This window comes from Notothenia rossii, assembly GCF_949606895.1.
Source record: "Notothenia rossii genome assembly, chromosome: 9".
In the NCBI taxonomy this organism is placed as follows: domain Eukaryota; kingdom Metazoa; phylum Chordata; class Actinopteri; order Perciformes; family Nototheniidae; genus Notothenia; species Notothenia rossii.
This window is the reverse complement of record NC_136907.1, coordinates 29,453,673-29,469,988: the sequence shown is the minus strand read 5'-3', so window position 1 is coordinate 29,469,988 and position 16,316 is coordinate 29,453,673. Positions and strand designations below refer to the sequence as shown.

Below are 16,316 nucleotides of genomic sequence, written 5' to 3'. Positions count from 1 at the left end.
GAATGTGCTTCCGAGCTCAGGCTGTTTTCTAGTGCTCGCAGACAGAGATGTGAAAGAAGCAGCTCAGTGGCATTGTACCCTCCCTTCCTCTGTTCTGCTCCCCTCGCTCTTTATTTCTCCATCACTCCTTCCTTTGCTAGCCTTTCGCCTTACAACACATGAATGCAAAGGGTCTGCCATTATATTGTATCAATGCTAATAATGATCTGATTCTTGCAGAGGTGTGAGTAGGAGAGAGACAGAAAAAGAGCAAAAAATATGCTTCCCTACACTGAATAACTGAAACATTCACTTTAATTAAATGTGTTATGTCAACAGATTTCACATAACTGTATTAGGTTAGTTGAAAGCAATTATAATGGGTTTAAATAGGTTCAACTTAACCTAAAACAGTTATGTGAAATGTGTTGACATAACACATTTAATTTAAGGGAATGTTTAATTTTTTTCAGTGAACCTGCCCACCATGATAGCTGATCTTGTCTCAGCCCATGAACCTGTTAAGCCCCATCCCCCCGCAGGCGGGGGGAAAATCGCAACATCTGCAAGAAACAGCGTCTGAGGGCTTCTTAACATTTAAAAACCTATGAATGTGTCATACCTACTTAACGGGAATAAACTCAGCTATCAGACAATATTAACCATTTTTAGCAAAACGAAACATAGGGGTAATAACAAAGGCTGTGAATTAGCCCTGTGCTAACACCCTTAGCACAGAACTCACATTAAAATACCCTTATTACTTATCGTATCTGTAAAAACAAGATATCGATTAGCAAGCTGAGATTGCACAGATTCGACAGGTATTGGTATCATTACTGACCGATCCAAACTTGCGACATGAGAAGCTAACAAAGACATCACACCACGTAGCATTAGGTAGCCAACACGGCAATATGTGTTACCTTTGTCGTTTTCTGATCAAAGGTTATCTTCAATGGCATTACAACGATAAAAACGCTGCTGAAGTTTAATCCATAGGTTAATCCAATGTGTCTGTGTCACTTTGAAATGATTTCTGATAATCCATCAGACATGAAACTAGTTTTCAGTTTTCAGATTTCAGAGCGTAAGATAGGTCTCGCTTTGGGCAAACTGCGTGCGCATAGCTCTGACTTCTCAATGGTAACGTGTATGTGGAGATTCCCCTTCGATTCTATTGGCTCTAACGGTTCAAAAGAGATGTCAATCATCAAAATCGACCAATGGGTTCCAGAGAAACGGCAGATCAGCCCAAATGATCCCAGAGGTGGAGTTTTTTGTGCTAAACCTCTCTAAAAAGGTCAAATGCCACTTTTTCTCATCAATCTTGATACAGGGTACTTATATGTTAAAGTTTGGTTTCCTAAAGCTTTTAGTCTCCGATCCCATCATTCATAGTGATTTTCACTATAAGTGATGGTTTATTTTTGGACGGACACTATAATTTAAAAAATGTCATGTTCAATCTGAATTTACTTTAAAACAAAACAATCTATATTGATTCTGACTCTTCTACATCCAACTCACAGGTTTATCATTGCTTTGAAAAAAAAAAAAGATTATTCATTTAACCCTTTTAGAAGTGAAGTTATTGTCACTTGTTCTGGGAATGTCATTTTCGAGCCTAAGACCTGAAAAACAGGCTTGGGGCTTAACAGGTTAAGCCAATTAAAATCGGCAAAGCCAACGGCACTACACAAATACAAACAGTGTCGTATAAATCAGGCGAAGCCCACATTTCTGACAGCCTGGCCCAAAGTTTGAGTTATGAGAGCCCAAACGAATTAAAAAAGTGAAAAGAGGCTGATTAACTTACAACATTACATTAAAGTATCGAAAAAAACGTGAAATCAGTCATGTTAGCAATGGCAAACAACAATTTGAATTTATGGATGAAGCCACCTAGAAATTCCCTGCCATTGTATATTCCCGAAGTTCTATTTCGTCCCTACTGACCGCCAGAGGCGGTGCTTTAGCACTGGATATGTCCATTGCATGCATGCACAGTTTGAGTACCTAATAACAACAAAGTTCCCTGTGACCCACGTGACTACGGCTACATAGGCCGGCGTCATTAGTGGATCGGTTCCTTTTCATCTTCTCGCTTCGCGAGAGTACCGCGGCTACATTCTTGTAGCCTTCAGCGTTCAGGTTTGAACGTTTGATCTGAGGGATTTCTCTTGTGCCCAAGCTATCACTAGCATTTGAGTCCCAGCTTTAGCTGCGTCTCTCATTCAATTTAGTATGGAAAGTCCAGTGTGCCATATTTTGCCCGTTTTTTGTTTAGATGCAGAGAGTAAGGTACTGGCCATAGTTACTACTGTAACTACGGTCCTAGGCCATGTAAGCACTGGCCATGGTTACTACTGTGACCATGGCCTACGGTTCTATGCGGGCTGTTCTATTCCATAGAAGCTAATTATCTGGTCTTAATATTTGTGTTTTGACTTGGTTGCTTGATTGTTAGCAGGGGGGTGGGGGAGGAGGCTACCCACTCCTCTGCTCAGAGCTCTCTGCAGGGCACGGAGGACGCCTTCATGGCGGCCATTATTCGTGCGGCCCTGGTACGCAGCTTCAGGTTCCGCAGGCCGACTCGGCTCAGGCTAGCGCCTTTTTCAGGCATAACCCTGCCCCTTTTCACTCCTTCAGAGGAGTACCTGAGGGAGCTCAATGCATGCTGGAGAGACACCAGGGCCCTCTCCCACTCTGCTGCCAGGCAGGATCCGGCGAGGGTGGGGCTGGGTCGCTTGCCATCCATTGAGCCTGCCATCGCCTCCCCGATTCGGGCTCCGGATGCCAGGTGCCCTCGGCCTCAGTGCGGGGTCACAAACGAGCTGCTCTGTAGGGCCTACGACACAGCGGCACGGGAACTCCCTCTCCCATCTGATACTGGCTTTCTCTACCTCTCTACAGCAGGCTCCGGCTGAGCCTTCTTTGCTGGGCCTCAGTGATGCATTACTGTAAGCCTTTGCCCTAATGTCTAGGGAATGGGGACGAGTTATGCCCTTATTGGTGCAGACTCGTCGCCAGGTTTGGCCTGCTCAGTCACCACTGTCGGAGACATGTCCTCCGTAGTATGCCAGTCGAGCTAGGGGAGCTGTTTGGGGCAGCTGCCCTGTAGGCACTGGAGCGTGCTGCCCAAGCTAGGCAGACCAGGCAGCAGCTCTCAGGTCTTCATAGGCCTGTGCCCACTCCCAGCAGGCCCAGGGGCCCCTCTAGCAGCCGCTCTCAGCCACCAGCTTACAGTGGTGGTCTGCGCAGGTCCCAGCGGCCCACTCATCCACCTCCCGGGGGCTTTCGTGCCGCCCGGCCTTCTAGGCGGCCTCGTGCCTCAGAGCCTTACCGGCGCCCCCGGTAAGGCTCTGAGGCCTAAGGGAGTTAGGCCCCGAGACTCTCTGGGATGGTCGTCGGCTGCTTTCCCAGCAGCAGCTCAGTTACTGGGCTGTCTGTACTTCTGGCCCGTGGGTGGTTTTCACCTTAACCCAGGGGTACGAACTGCAGTTCCGGCCCCTAGCCTTCGTCCGGGCCAAAATGACAGTCGTCAGCGATCCGGCAGAGAACCTAGCTCTGGCCCAAGAGTTGTCTGTTCTTCTTTCCAAGGATACAATCGAGCCAGTTGACCCTCTGCCTAGCCCAGGAGGTTCTACTCGGCGTACTTTCTCGTGAGCAAGAAAGTCGGCGGATTTCGCCTGATCTTGGGCCTCAGAGGAATCAACAGATTCCTGAAGGTACTGCCACTCTATATGCTCACCACAGCAGATGCACAGCCGTGGACTTGAGGGATGCCTACTTCCACATGGGCCGGGCAACATGGTGCCTTATATTCAGTCCCTCCAGCCCTTAGGCAGGCTGCCTCGGCCATTGGGCCCTTGGGCCCGCTGTCGTTGCGCCCCATGCAGATGTCGCTGAACAGCCTTCACTTGGACGCCAAGTGGCACAGGCGCAGGAAAGTCAGGATGTCGCAGCGTTGCCTCCACTCTCGGTCACACTGGACGGGCAGGGCCTATCTCCTGATGGGCGTGCCCATGGGCACCATCGCATCCCGCCAGGAGACCGTCACCATAGGTGCAGGTCTCTCAGGGTGGGGTGCAGGGCAGGACCGTTCAGGGTCAGTGGTCTGCCCAGGAGGGTGCACGCACTTTCTACCCCAACTGGGGAGCAAGAATGTGCGTGTTCCTTGGGACAGCATGTACGCTGTTGCCCAGACAGCATTCCCTTCTAGACAGTGGGCATTCTCACTCCACTCTGAATTTATGTGGCTGCTATTTCTGCCCGACATATTTGGGTCGGCGGCGCCACGGCGGGGTGCCACAGGTCGGTGTCCCTCTTCCTGAGATGAGAGGGGCTTTACGGCAGCATCCCCCTAGCACCCCGAGGGCTCCGGTTTGGGACCTGTCCCTGCTGCCGGATGCCCTATCATCTCCTCCCTTCGAGCCCCTGGCCCAGGTGGAGCTTAAGTGGCTGTCCTTAAAGGCAGCATTTCTGCTTTCCATGACCTCAAGGAAACGAGTTGGAGAGCTACATGCCCTCTCCGTGAGCGATACATGCCTGAGGTGGAACTCCGATGGCTCTGGTGTTGCCCTCTGGCCGAACGTAGCGTTCCTGCCTAAGGTGCTTCCACTAGCTCACTCCAATAGGCCTATCCAGCTGGCGCGCTTTAACGGCACGCCTGAGTTGCTGTGCCCCGTGCGTGCCCTAGAGGCGTATATTGGTGCTACGGCCCATATACGACAGTCAGAGCAGCTCTTTATTTGCCATGGCGGCACGAGAAGGGGCTGTGCTCTCTCCAAGCAGCGGCTGTCCCACTGGGTTGTGGATACAATCTCACATGCCTATGGGGCCAGTGGCCGCCCCCCGCCATCAGGGGTGAGATTTCACTCTACAAGGAGCATCTCAACGTCTTGGGCTGACCTGAGAGGAATGTCCCTGGAGACCATCTGCGCCTCGGCGCCGTGGGCATCGTCTGGCACATTCTCCAGGTTCTACCGGGTCAATGTCGCCACTCCCCATCCTTTGGGCGTGGTCCTGTTGCCGAGCTCCGCTGCTTCCAGTAGTGAGCAATGGCTTGGATTCTTCATGACATGGTTGGTATAGGTCATCCAGTGCGAAAGCACCGCCTCTGGCGGTCAGTAGGGACGAAATAGAATGATAGTTAAGGCTGTAACTACGGTTCTATGAGTCCCGGATGACCGCCAGAGTTTCCGGTCACTCAGAATTATTGTGTGCTCGCGAGAAGATTCTGGGAACCGATCCACTAATGACGCCAGCCTATGTAGCCGTAGTCACGTGGGTCACAGGTGACTTTGTTGTTATTAGGTACTCGAACTGCGCATATGTGCGATGGACATATCCAGTGCTAAAGCACCGCCTCTGGCGGTCATCCGGGAATCATAGAACCGTAGTTACAGCCATAACTATGCTAACCTATTAGTTCTCTGGCCAGGTAAAATGCTGTTTTCCTGAGATGTTGCTTTGAATTTAGCTGAGGTCTTGTACTGTTAAAGTTAGAGAAGCGTCAATCAAATTAATTAATCGTCCGGTTTACTTTTCAAGCCAATCAAGCACATGGAAAGCACCCGGGACTGAGGAAGAGATGTTCTGACCGGCAGGAAGTCGGCACTTACATTGGCACACTTTAATCTGGTTACAACCATCTGACAGTTTGGAAAAGGGTTTTTGTTTAATTTACCAGAAAATTGCTGAAAAACCTCTTTAGGACAGCACTCCTACTCAGACACCTAGTTCTGTATGGTATGGTTTCTGGTTGGGTTCTGACTATGATTCAGGCTCCATGTACAAATTAAGTTCAGCAGGGTTAGGGTTACGGCTAGCAGAAGAGATGAAACCTAATTATTTTTCAGTTTGAGTATCATTTTTGATGTCTCTACCAAAACAATCAAATCATCTGCTTAAACATGTAAGACATACTTTTTGTCGATCAAAGGCTCGATGACTAGAGAGTATAAATGCCAAAGAGAGAGCATCCCTGCCTCAACCACCTTTCAATGCTAAAAGAAGCACTAAGCCCACCAATTATTTTCAGAACACTTAATATTACTATCAAGAATCCGGATCTTAGATTTAACATCTGGTTTGAACCCAAAAGCAGCTAAAATGTGCCATGGGTGTTTGTATTCAACCCTGTCACAAGCTTTTTCTCAGTCTATGAAAATAAGACTATAGCCAATGAACTACAGTTAATTGGCTATGGTCTTATATCAATGTAAACAATGGGGGACAATGTAAACTTAATTCAGTCCAAAATATCCAAATTAAGTTTACATTGTCCCCATTGAGCCTGCTGGGTACATAGTAAGTCTGGTCAGGATGAATGAGACGCCACCTCTCTAATTCTCCGGGCTTCCAGTGTCTTGAACAGGATCTTGTAATTTCCTTTTATTTCCCTTATTTTTCCCTCCTTCTACCTGTCACTCTCTTTCTGCATCATGCTGTCAGGACACAAGGGAAGGTTGTGACAACCTGAACGTCTGGAACAGTAGGAACTGGAACCAGGTGGGGCTCCGGAACCTCCGGGTCCTAAGGAACCAGGACCGGAGGGGCTGGACCCCCCCCCCCCCCCCCCCCCCCCACAGCCACAGCAGCACGTCGCTTTGCTCCAACCTTCTCCGGGCAGGCGCTGATCATGTGGCCCTTTTCTACTTCGGAAAACATTTCAAAATGTGGTGCAAAGCTAAGCACAATGGCCACACATAAAATCACCCACACACAAACACATATTGCCCTCAAAAGCCTCAAATGAACCATAGAGGATGAGGAGAAAGATAGGTATAATTTATCAGATGTGCACACTTTGTATGAGACTAAAAAAGAGAAAGAGATGGAAAATTACCAAGACACTGATTTAAAAAAGATTACAAAATCACCTTTAAAACGAGGGACGCGGTGCCATTTTTGGACATTGAGAGATCACCACAATTGATCGATTAATTGCTCCTTTTCCCTGTTTTTTAAAGGTTTGACATTTAAAAAAATGCTAAACTACTGAGGGTAATCCAGCAAATGTAAGCCTAACCTTTACTAAATAATTGTTTGTTGCTGTGCATGATGTGACACCCCCGCATTTTGAAGATTTGATTAAAATCCAAGTTCCTTAATGTAAAAATTGGAAAGAAAACCGCGGTTGTGTGCACATTAATAGACCCTGTAATGCACTTGAATAATGGCAAGAAACAAACAATGTTTCATGTAAGATTTGCACGTCAGGCAACAGATTATGAAGTGAAATAAGCCCCTCTGAAGCCGTCACTCATGTGCAGCACTGTGACAAAGCTAAGATGTATACACTGCTTTCTAAAAGTAGTTTACAATCTCTCTTTACACCTTCTCTATACAGTAAGTGATTGTCTGAAGTACTGTAGGCTTCTATATTTGTACTGTACTGAGTAATGAGTTTGGACTCCTTTGTTTATGCTGGGCTCTGGTTTCATACAGAGGGTGAAAAGAGGTGCTGCAGTAAAGAAAAATAAAGAGCTTTTGAACATTCAAGCATGCAGACATGTCACAGTAGAGTCACACAATACTAATATCAACCTGAAAATGAGCATAATATGGCCCCTTTGACTTAAAAAATGGACATGACTGTAAACCTGTAAAAAACAGCACCAAACTCACATACATGACTTTGTACACCAACAAAGTGTTTTGTGCCTTTATTTTAGTGCTTAGTTCACAGCTTTGTAATGTGAATGCTAAAAGTGATGATTGGATGCTTTATAGTTATCGACTATATTCTGTTTCTTTCTACATTTCTACAGTTTGCCTTGCAAGAGGAACAAGTAGGTCAAAGCGCCCTTGGACCCTGAAAGCCGTTAGACAGACTTTCAGATCTCATGGAAGTTTTCCTCTAGAGGGGTGAATGAGACATACAGCACATTCCTGCTCATTAGTCACCTTTATGCAGGTTATTTCTAACATTGAAGGTTGTGATTGCCAAAGAAAGTCCCTTATGAGCAAGCATCATCTAGCCAACTGTTTTACTGCCACTGTTACCAGAGAGCAGCTTGCACACATTGTAGAAACGGTGGTAAAACGTAGTGAGGAAGGGAGAACAAGGCAAAGGAAGTTGCAAAAAAGCAAAAGGAAAGAGCTGAGCCAAGCTGACTGGCCTGGTATGTTGTCTCTGGTTTTCCCTGTGGGCACACTGTATGTCCATTCATCCTTCTCCAAGTAGGAGCGAGGCTTTCCCAAACCAGCAAACAAATCACTTCCCTAGCTCAATTGGTATTCTGTGACTGGTTGTCCAGTCTTTGTGTTGTGAAATGAACAGTGGAATAACAAACAGATTCAAGTTGCAGATGCGGTACCCACAGGTGACTTTGACCGAAACTACGATTTATGCACACATGGAATGACATGTCCTACATTGTTAAGGCACCAGCATGTAGCATTCTGCTGCTTTTTGCATCCCACGGTTCAATAACTTTTAAATGATCTTATTGAATTCTTATTTATCCATTTGGTATGTTTTAGCTATAAAAAAAATGTTTTCTTGTTCATGGTGTTTTTTGAGTAGGCTGTCATTTGAGAGATGTAAGATAAGCTATTGTTTAGGGCTAACCAGACTAGTTGTTAGCCTAGCTGTGTCAAGCTACTGCGTGTTTTGCTAAAGCAACATTATAAGTCACTTTATTATCAATGTGTTGTCAAATGAACAGCGGAAGGACAAACAGATCAAGTCTGCAGAAGTGTTTCACTTACCAAGAGGTGACTTTTACTACTCGTCATGCACACACAGAATGACTTATTATTATTATTATTAATTGACACATTGCATTTGAAACTGTCATTGTTGTGGGCGGGGTCAGAGTTCAGGGACATTTTTCAGTCCCAGTCCATTCCTCGTAGCAGTGGAACTGTTTCTGCCAAGCTGCTGATGAATTATTTTAGAAATGATTTTGCAATTTTTACCAGCTCAACTTATTACTGAGGTGGAGGCAGAAATCTCACAAACGTATGACTTGTATTCGGGATTGTGGGAAATAGTATTTCGATCTCTCTGTCTGTACACACAAACGGAAAGATTGACAATGAAGTTGACTTTGACTTACAGTCCGAGCATATTAAACCAAATCTACAGGAATATCTTCATTATAAAGAGGAATAGTGCACCAATCAGCCTTCAAGACATTGTCTTTTCACATTTTGTATCACTTGTTGTGGTCACTTTTATCTTGCATAATATGAAAGATAGTGCTTCTGCCCATTATAAAATATAATATGATGACTTTTGTATTCTCAGCCATGACAAAAACAGGAAGACACAGAATGGATGCTGTTGAATAAAGGTGTATTTATTGTAAAGAAAAAGCCACATATTATCAGTCTGTCCATCAGTAACACCAAAGGGCAGGATGATGATCCAGGAGAGAGAGAGGAGCTCTGACTCGGAGACTCCGACCAGGCAGCTCCTGTGATGCCTTCAGGGACAAACGAAAATAGGAACAGGTAAAAGCATTCCTGATATCAGAGGTGAGGCAGGGGCTGTCACAATGGCCTTTTTTGTGATCTACTATACTGTGAGTTTTTATCAAGTGCTATATTATCAATTATTTGTAATGACAGCCTACACTATGACTATTTAAACACATATTACATTTTTTGTTGTTGTATCGCATAATATAATTTGACTCTTTAAGAGCCTACTTTGTTGTCAATACGTTTTTATGACATACTACAACATACATTTTCTCTGAGCTACCACATTATGACTTTTTGTGACATTATTATTTATGACATACTATATTATCAATTATTTTTTGAGATGCTATACTATGATACTATTAACTATTTTATCAATTATTTTAAGACATACATTACTGTAACATTGTTATGAAATTCTATTTTATGGCTATTTAATTGTTTTACTGCTTTTTTATGACATACTATGTTATCGTGTTGTGCTCTCCTGACCTCTAGTGGCGGAAGTTGTGTAGAATTGTCTAATACACGTTTTAACTCAGGTTAATATTCTGATATTGTACTATTATACTAGTTTGTACCTCCTAACACCCTTAACCTGTCATAAAGATATTATATGTTGACCTCACTAGGTTTTTAAATACCCAAATATAAATTCTAAATGCGTGCATATGTGTGTGAGACATCCAGGCAGTGATCATCTCCCACAATGCACCAACAGTTCAAACTAATAGGAATAAAACATGTCAAAACGTATCAACATACAAAAAATAACAATTTCAAATGTATCCATAAACTGCTGAAGAAAATGCGAGCTGGGGCTTCCTTCACGGAGTGGTCTCTGTGGGGGCTCCTCGGGGCCTCTGCTCTTCCTCCTCTGCCTCTTCCTCCTCCTGGCAGCCTGTTAGAGAGGAACAGAGGGAGAAGTGAAGGAGAAGGTCGGACAAGGTCACTCCTCGTCCTCTCAGACTATATCACTGCCTTCAGTGGTGGAGTGAGGTCAAGTACATTTACTCAAGTACTGTACTTCAGTATCATTTTGAGGTCCTTGTTATTTTTTTTTATTTTTTTTTTATATATATATATACATTACCTGATGTTTGATCCAGCGACTCCTGGTCCTTTCATCAGACGGGAAGCGATAGAACGAGCAAGAGGTGATTACTGTTGTGATTACAACCTGGTACAAAGCACACAGGCCTCTTGTAAAAGTTCATTTATTTTAGCAACCTCTTATATTTATTGGAGGGAATAAATCAGTTATGACATCTTCTTCTTCTTCTTCTTCTTCTTCTTCTTCTTCTTCTTCTTTGCTTTAATTGCGAGTCGCAAACACTTGGAGCATTATCGTCTATGACATCACTTACGCGACCCAGAACGGGATCTGGGATTTGTTGTCTTTCAAGTTGCGTATTTTTCATCGTCTTATATTTCAACAGTTTTACGACAAACTGTGACTTTTTTGACATGGAAATTATTGTTTAAGATTGACAAACATCATATGTGTAATTTGTGGCACAATTCAAACGGGATCGAAAGATAATCTTTCTCTCCGCGGCGCCGTTTCCTTGCGACTAGTCCCTCCCACCAGTGAAGCATGGAGAGACGCAAGGAAAACACGAGAAGCAGGGAAATTAGTTTTAAGAGCAATGACGTCCTTTCCTCCGGAGCGTCACAGCGTCACAGCGTGACGCCGCACAGCTGATCGTCTGACAGCAGCTCTGTCCCCGTTATTTTCACAAACACCCCCACCTACACATTTACTGACACAAACATTTTTGTATCATCTGTTGTAGACCCAAATAAATCAAATCAAATAAGAACTCATTCTCAAAAAAGATAAACGCCATTCTTAAAATGTATAAACGAACATTAGTTGGATTAATATTGATTAGAGTGCACAATAGAAATCAAATAATTGAGAGAAGAAAAAGAGATATGTTATCTATCAAAACCCAGTTAGATTAACATTCATTGGATTGCACACTTTGTTTGTTTGTTTGGATATTTAGCAAATTAACATTTTAAATAGCACTTAATGACTGACTGAATGGAAATGGCAATAAATTAAAATGTATAATGAAAAAAGTGATCATGAACATTTTTCCAAAAAATGAATAAAATGATTTTTGACCACTTTGTTGTTCAGATATATCACATATTTGTAACTAAATTATACATTAATTGAAACAAAACACGGTATAAACTGAGGCGTGACTCCCGTGAGGTTCATGTATTTTCTTCACTCCGCTGGGAAACTGCTCTCATGTCAAGAAGCATCAGATCAGTGCATGCGCTGCATCGTCCAATCAGTGAGCGATACACAGTAAGGGGCCGGGGCGAGTGTCTGAGGATTTCATCGAAGAACGGTCTGGTGGTTCCTCGATTATAGCTCCTCTATTATCGCTCCTCGGGCCTCCGGCAAAAATAAGGCCATTGGGACGCTACTCAAGATGGCGCAGACAAATCAACTTCCGGTGAGACAGAGACCAAGGAGCTAGGAAATAAAAAATAAGAGAAGTGAGAAAGGGACATGGGCGTAGGGTCTGTGACGTCACCCATAGGATTCTGCAGAGTTGCCGAGAAGCCCTTAGTAGGCGGAGTCGGCCACTAACGGCTCGAAAGTGACGTCAGAGTTCAACTCCCGCCTGCTCCAAATAAGGGCAAAGAGGCGGAGCTGAGGCGGGACCTCCTGCCACCGAGCTGGAAGTTACAGAGCTAGCTGAAGCTACCAAGCTAAGCTAACATGCTCCCCATCTGCACACTGCCGTCGCATTTTACGTTTCTAAGGTAAGCGTACATGAAACTATTCAGCAAAACTATAAATAATAATCTAAGTTATTGAGTGTTTAGCATAATACTTCAGAACAGGGGCGCCGTAAGGGGGTGAAAAGTTAGGACGATTCTAAGGGCCCGTGACTGACAGGGGCCCCAAAATGTTTAGAACATTACGAAAACATTATGTAAGTAACCTTCCATCCATCCTCAAGAATTAACATTAATAGAACGTTATATTGATAAAGTACTCACTAAACTTACGATTCATTTAACTTATTTTCTTCCAAAAGTTAATTATCCAAAGCCTCTGTACACCCCCTTCTATTTACATGTAATGGTTTGGTCCTGCCTCCAAACGTGCGGCACCTGCACTTGCAGTCAGAGAGTGAAAGCGTGTGTTGGTTGTACCCTATGGTTGTACCATGTCTCAACGACTCAAAAAGTTAGGCTCTAAGAAAAGAAGAAAAAGGAGAGAAAGACAAGAGAGAGGGACTAAAGTTTTTCACAAGAAAAGGTTGGTGTGGCCCATGAGTGGTGGAAATTAGTCTGTTAGCTAATGTTTTGTTTTAACTGAGCTGATATTAAAGGTGGGGTAGGTAAGTTTGAGAAACCGACTCGAGATACACTTTTTGTTATATTCCATGGAATGCTCTTAACATTCCGATAGCAATGAATATCTTAATTGCTCTGACAAAAAATCCATAAAAAAATGGCATCTGTGGAAGCCGTAGTACTGTAAAAAGCACGACCAATCATTTTAGCCGGACCGGCTAAAATAACTGGATGGCCTACCTGCCTGTCAGCCTTCCATCTGTGCACAAACTTATCTTGTGCCCTCATTGGTCATGTGCGCGTTCGTGTGTGTTGGAGGAGGGGCTCTGTAAGGAAGTCTGAAGGAAGGGGCAGATTTTTTTCGGTTGTGTACTTTCAAATTCTAGCGCACTCGAGCTGGTTTCTCCATTCTTACCTACCCTACCTTTTAATAAATGAAGGCACATTTTTAGCGCCTATTCATACTAAATCAGTTGTCCCTCCCCCTGGTGCCAGGACCAACAGATCCATCTTTAGGCTCAGCAGCCCTGTCCCCCCATAATGCTGAACCTGAACCAGCTTTTCTCCCAACTGAAGGAGGTGAGCAGCATAGTGTTGAATGAAGGGAGACTGGAATACAATATATATATATATATATATATATATATATATATATATATACAGGGCTCGACATTAAGGACTGCCCGATGGCCCGGGGCCATCTAGTATTTAGCTCGGGCAATGAAGCCTCACCTGCTGGTTGCCCGATCGGGCAATCTATTATACCAGTATCATGCAGCTCGCGGATCCAGTAATGAGTGACCCGACAGTAAAACTAAACATATCTATAACTAGTTTAGGTAGTTTGAGAGGTAATTAAAATAGCTACGTGTGATGTTCTAACCTGAAGTGTGTGTTTTGTTCCGCTCACCGCTGCATGTGATCATGCAGAGCTGCGTATCGACTCGTCAGCAGCAGCTGATCTCTCTCTCCCGTCAGATTAGACTTCACTCGCGTTTATGTCCATATCGATCAGATCCAGCTAGTTTTAGCTAATGATATGACTACCTGCTTATTAAAAGACATCGTGACCTTAACAATAAGTGTCGCTATGCAACTGGGTGAGGCCACAAAGTATAGCGCAGCATTATGCATTTGTTTACATGCCCACCGGAACCCCGAGGCATTAGCAACAGATCAACGCACAATCAACCCATACAGCACATCTCTTTCTCCACATTAAGTGTTACACATTAGACTACTTTGACTACTTTTGTCTGTCACATACTCTTCTTGTCTGTCACATAAGTGGCGCAACTGAAGCGGTATTGCGCTAAAGGGAAATTATTTTGACCGGACATTTTGACCGAAGAGATTTAGATTTGCTTGCTAACGGGAACTCTGACGTCGCCATTGTGTGTGCTTCGAGGATGCACTCGGCTGCTCGGGTCTGCTCGGTCAGCTTCTGGATGAGGAGGCATTCCTTCGACCAATTTACAGGAGATGACATTACAAACCTTTTTAACAGGGGCCATAATAGCGTAAATAATGTTTGTTTTGGCTGTTATAACTGCATGTAATGTTTTCTACTTTTTTACATCTGGGAAGGCATTTGCCTTCATCTGATGGAAAGTGTCTTGACCAACAACTTAAGTATTTATTATAGCTATGCAGGGCATGCAAGCGAGCAAACACAAACAAGTGAAATGAAGAATACAATTGAAATTGTAATATTGTGGTGGTTCATCTTATAATTCAGTCTAGAGAATGCACCAGACAGCATCTAAGACCTGCAACAATCTAAATGTTCTAGGGGGAGGCCCCCCAAACCCTTCGTGCGTCATTTCGTCCGTGCGCATTTTTCAGGGCAATCTCTATTGGGCTCAGGGCCATCTGTAAATTAGCTTAGATGGCCCACAGGGCCATCTAAGCTAATTTATCCTTAATGTCATGCACTGATATATATATATATATCAAAACAAAAACATCTAATTTAAATTATACATTTCAAACACAGTATTTTCCCTCATAGCCAATGATCTATACAAAACAAAAAACTGCTTTTAGTCTATTTAGGATGATGGACAGTTTGAAGCGTTGAGTGATCAGTCTGTATTAGGTAAACAAAATGTTAATCACCAACATTTTGGTTATGATATTAATACTAATGTTATTATATTAAAGCAGGGGTGGGGAACCTCCGGCTCCCGGGCCGTATACGGACCGCTAGACCATTTGGTACGGCCCTCGAGGTAATTTATAAACAAAGTGGCCTGTGCCTGGTGGTGGGGCCCAATGTGATATATTTTCATGGGGCCCAAAATCCCTGGCGGCGCCCCTGCTTCAGAATCTTAAAATCCCTTAACGTGTGTATGCAATTGGGCTAAATTCAACACTGGAGTCAAGCAAATATTAATATGTTTGCATGACATTAGTTATTTATATTTTGATTTGATTTTGACCACATAATTATACGTTTAATACATTTAAGTCAAGCTAAGGTACATGTGATGGTAGCTAGTTAGTGCTCTTACATGTGAGGCCTCCTCCAAACAGCATAATAACCAGACTGTATCATTAAAACCAAGTACTAGTTCTAGATCCCTGACTTTGGACAAACAATTCAAACGACAAAATGTATTTAAACACCAATCTTTATTTGAATGTGCCTCTTAACCTGATATATTAGTTATACAGTAATAGTATTGACAATCTACAAAAACTGAGCAACTCAACAGTCAACTTTATATTTGTTATTGTCTAAAGCATTTATTATTTTCATTTTCCCCCTCTCATATTCAGTGTGGACGGATTGAGACAGCGTGGTGTCCAGAGAGCTACTGAGACTTCAGGGAGAAACCTCCGTGTGATGGACGTCCTGTCTGTTGGTTTGGAGAGGACTGAGGGTCTTTCTTCAGCAAGGAGGACCAGGCCTGATGGAGGAGCTGATACCAAAGCTGACACCAACTGCATAGGCCTAGTCTGTCACTTTATTTGACTAAATGTGTTTACTTATACATTTAATAGGTTTACACCTTCTGTCCATATGTGCTTTTTATTTAAAACATGTTTGATTAACTTTTGGTTCACATTTCAATAAATGTCTATTTGCACTCCTTTGGTCCATTATTCTTACTGAAAATGTTAGATTACACATTCACATATGACTGAATATTGGCCCCATTTATTTGTGACGTTGCAAACTCTGCGGTACAAGGCACAAGTGTTGTGAAGCTCATAAAGTGAGGCAAATAGAAATAATCAGCTGATGGAATGTAGATGTGGAAATAGGTGCATTTGATTGTTGATTTCACATACACTACTTCAACATTAGCTTGTCTACATACTTGAGCATAGCCAATTTAAATTAACCTTAGCGATGCATACAGTTCCTATCTACATAATAAAATATCTCTCTAAGTTACAAGGATGACCTTATTTTATCAACCTCAAACAGAAGCCTTTTGTTGTACAGTATTATCCCACTTAACGCTTAACACTTGCCTATTTCGTTTTAACCTTTATATATACAGTCTATGATTTTAACTTGGAGGCTACGATTAGCATCATTAGCACCGATGTAGCTA

General features: G+C 43.4%; 1 protein-coding gene across 1 annotated transcript in view; it reads right to left on the bottom strand.

The window, feature by feature from the left end:
• LOC307019435 (uncharacterized protein) overlaps positions 1 to 14,661 on the bottom strand; it is a 199,019-nt gene extending 184,358 nt beyond the window's left edge. Inside the window, exon 1 of the mRNA XM_079650327.1 lies at positions 13,661 to 14,661. The gene's annotated coding sequence lies outside the window, so the exon portion shown is untranslated. The remainder of the gene's footprint in view (positions 1 to 13,660) is intronic.
• Between the last annotated feature and the right edge of the window lie 1,655 nt (positions 14,662 to 16,316).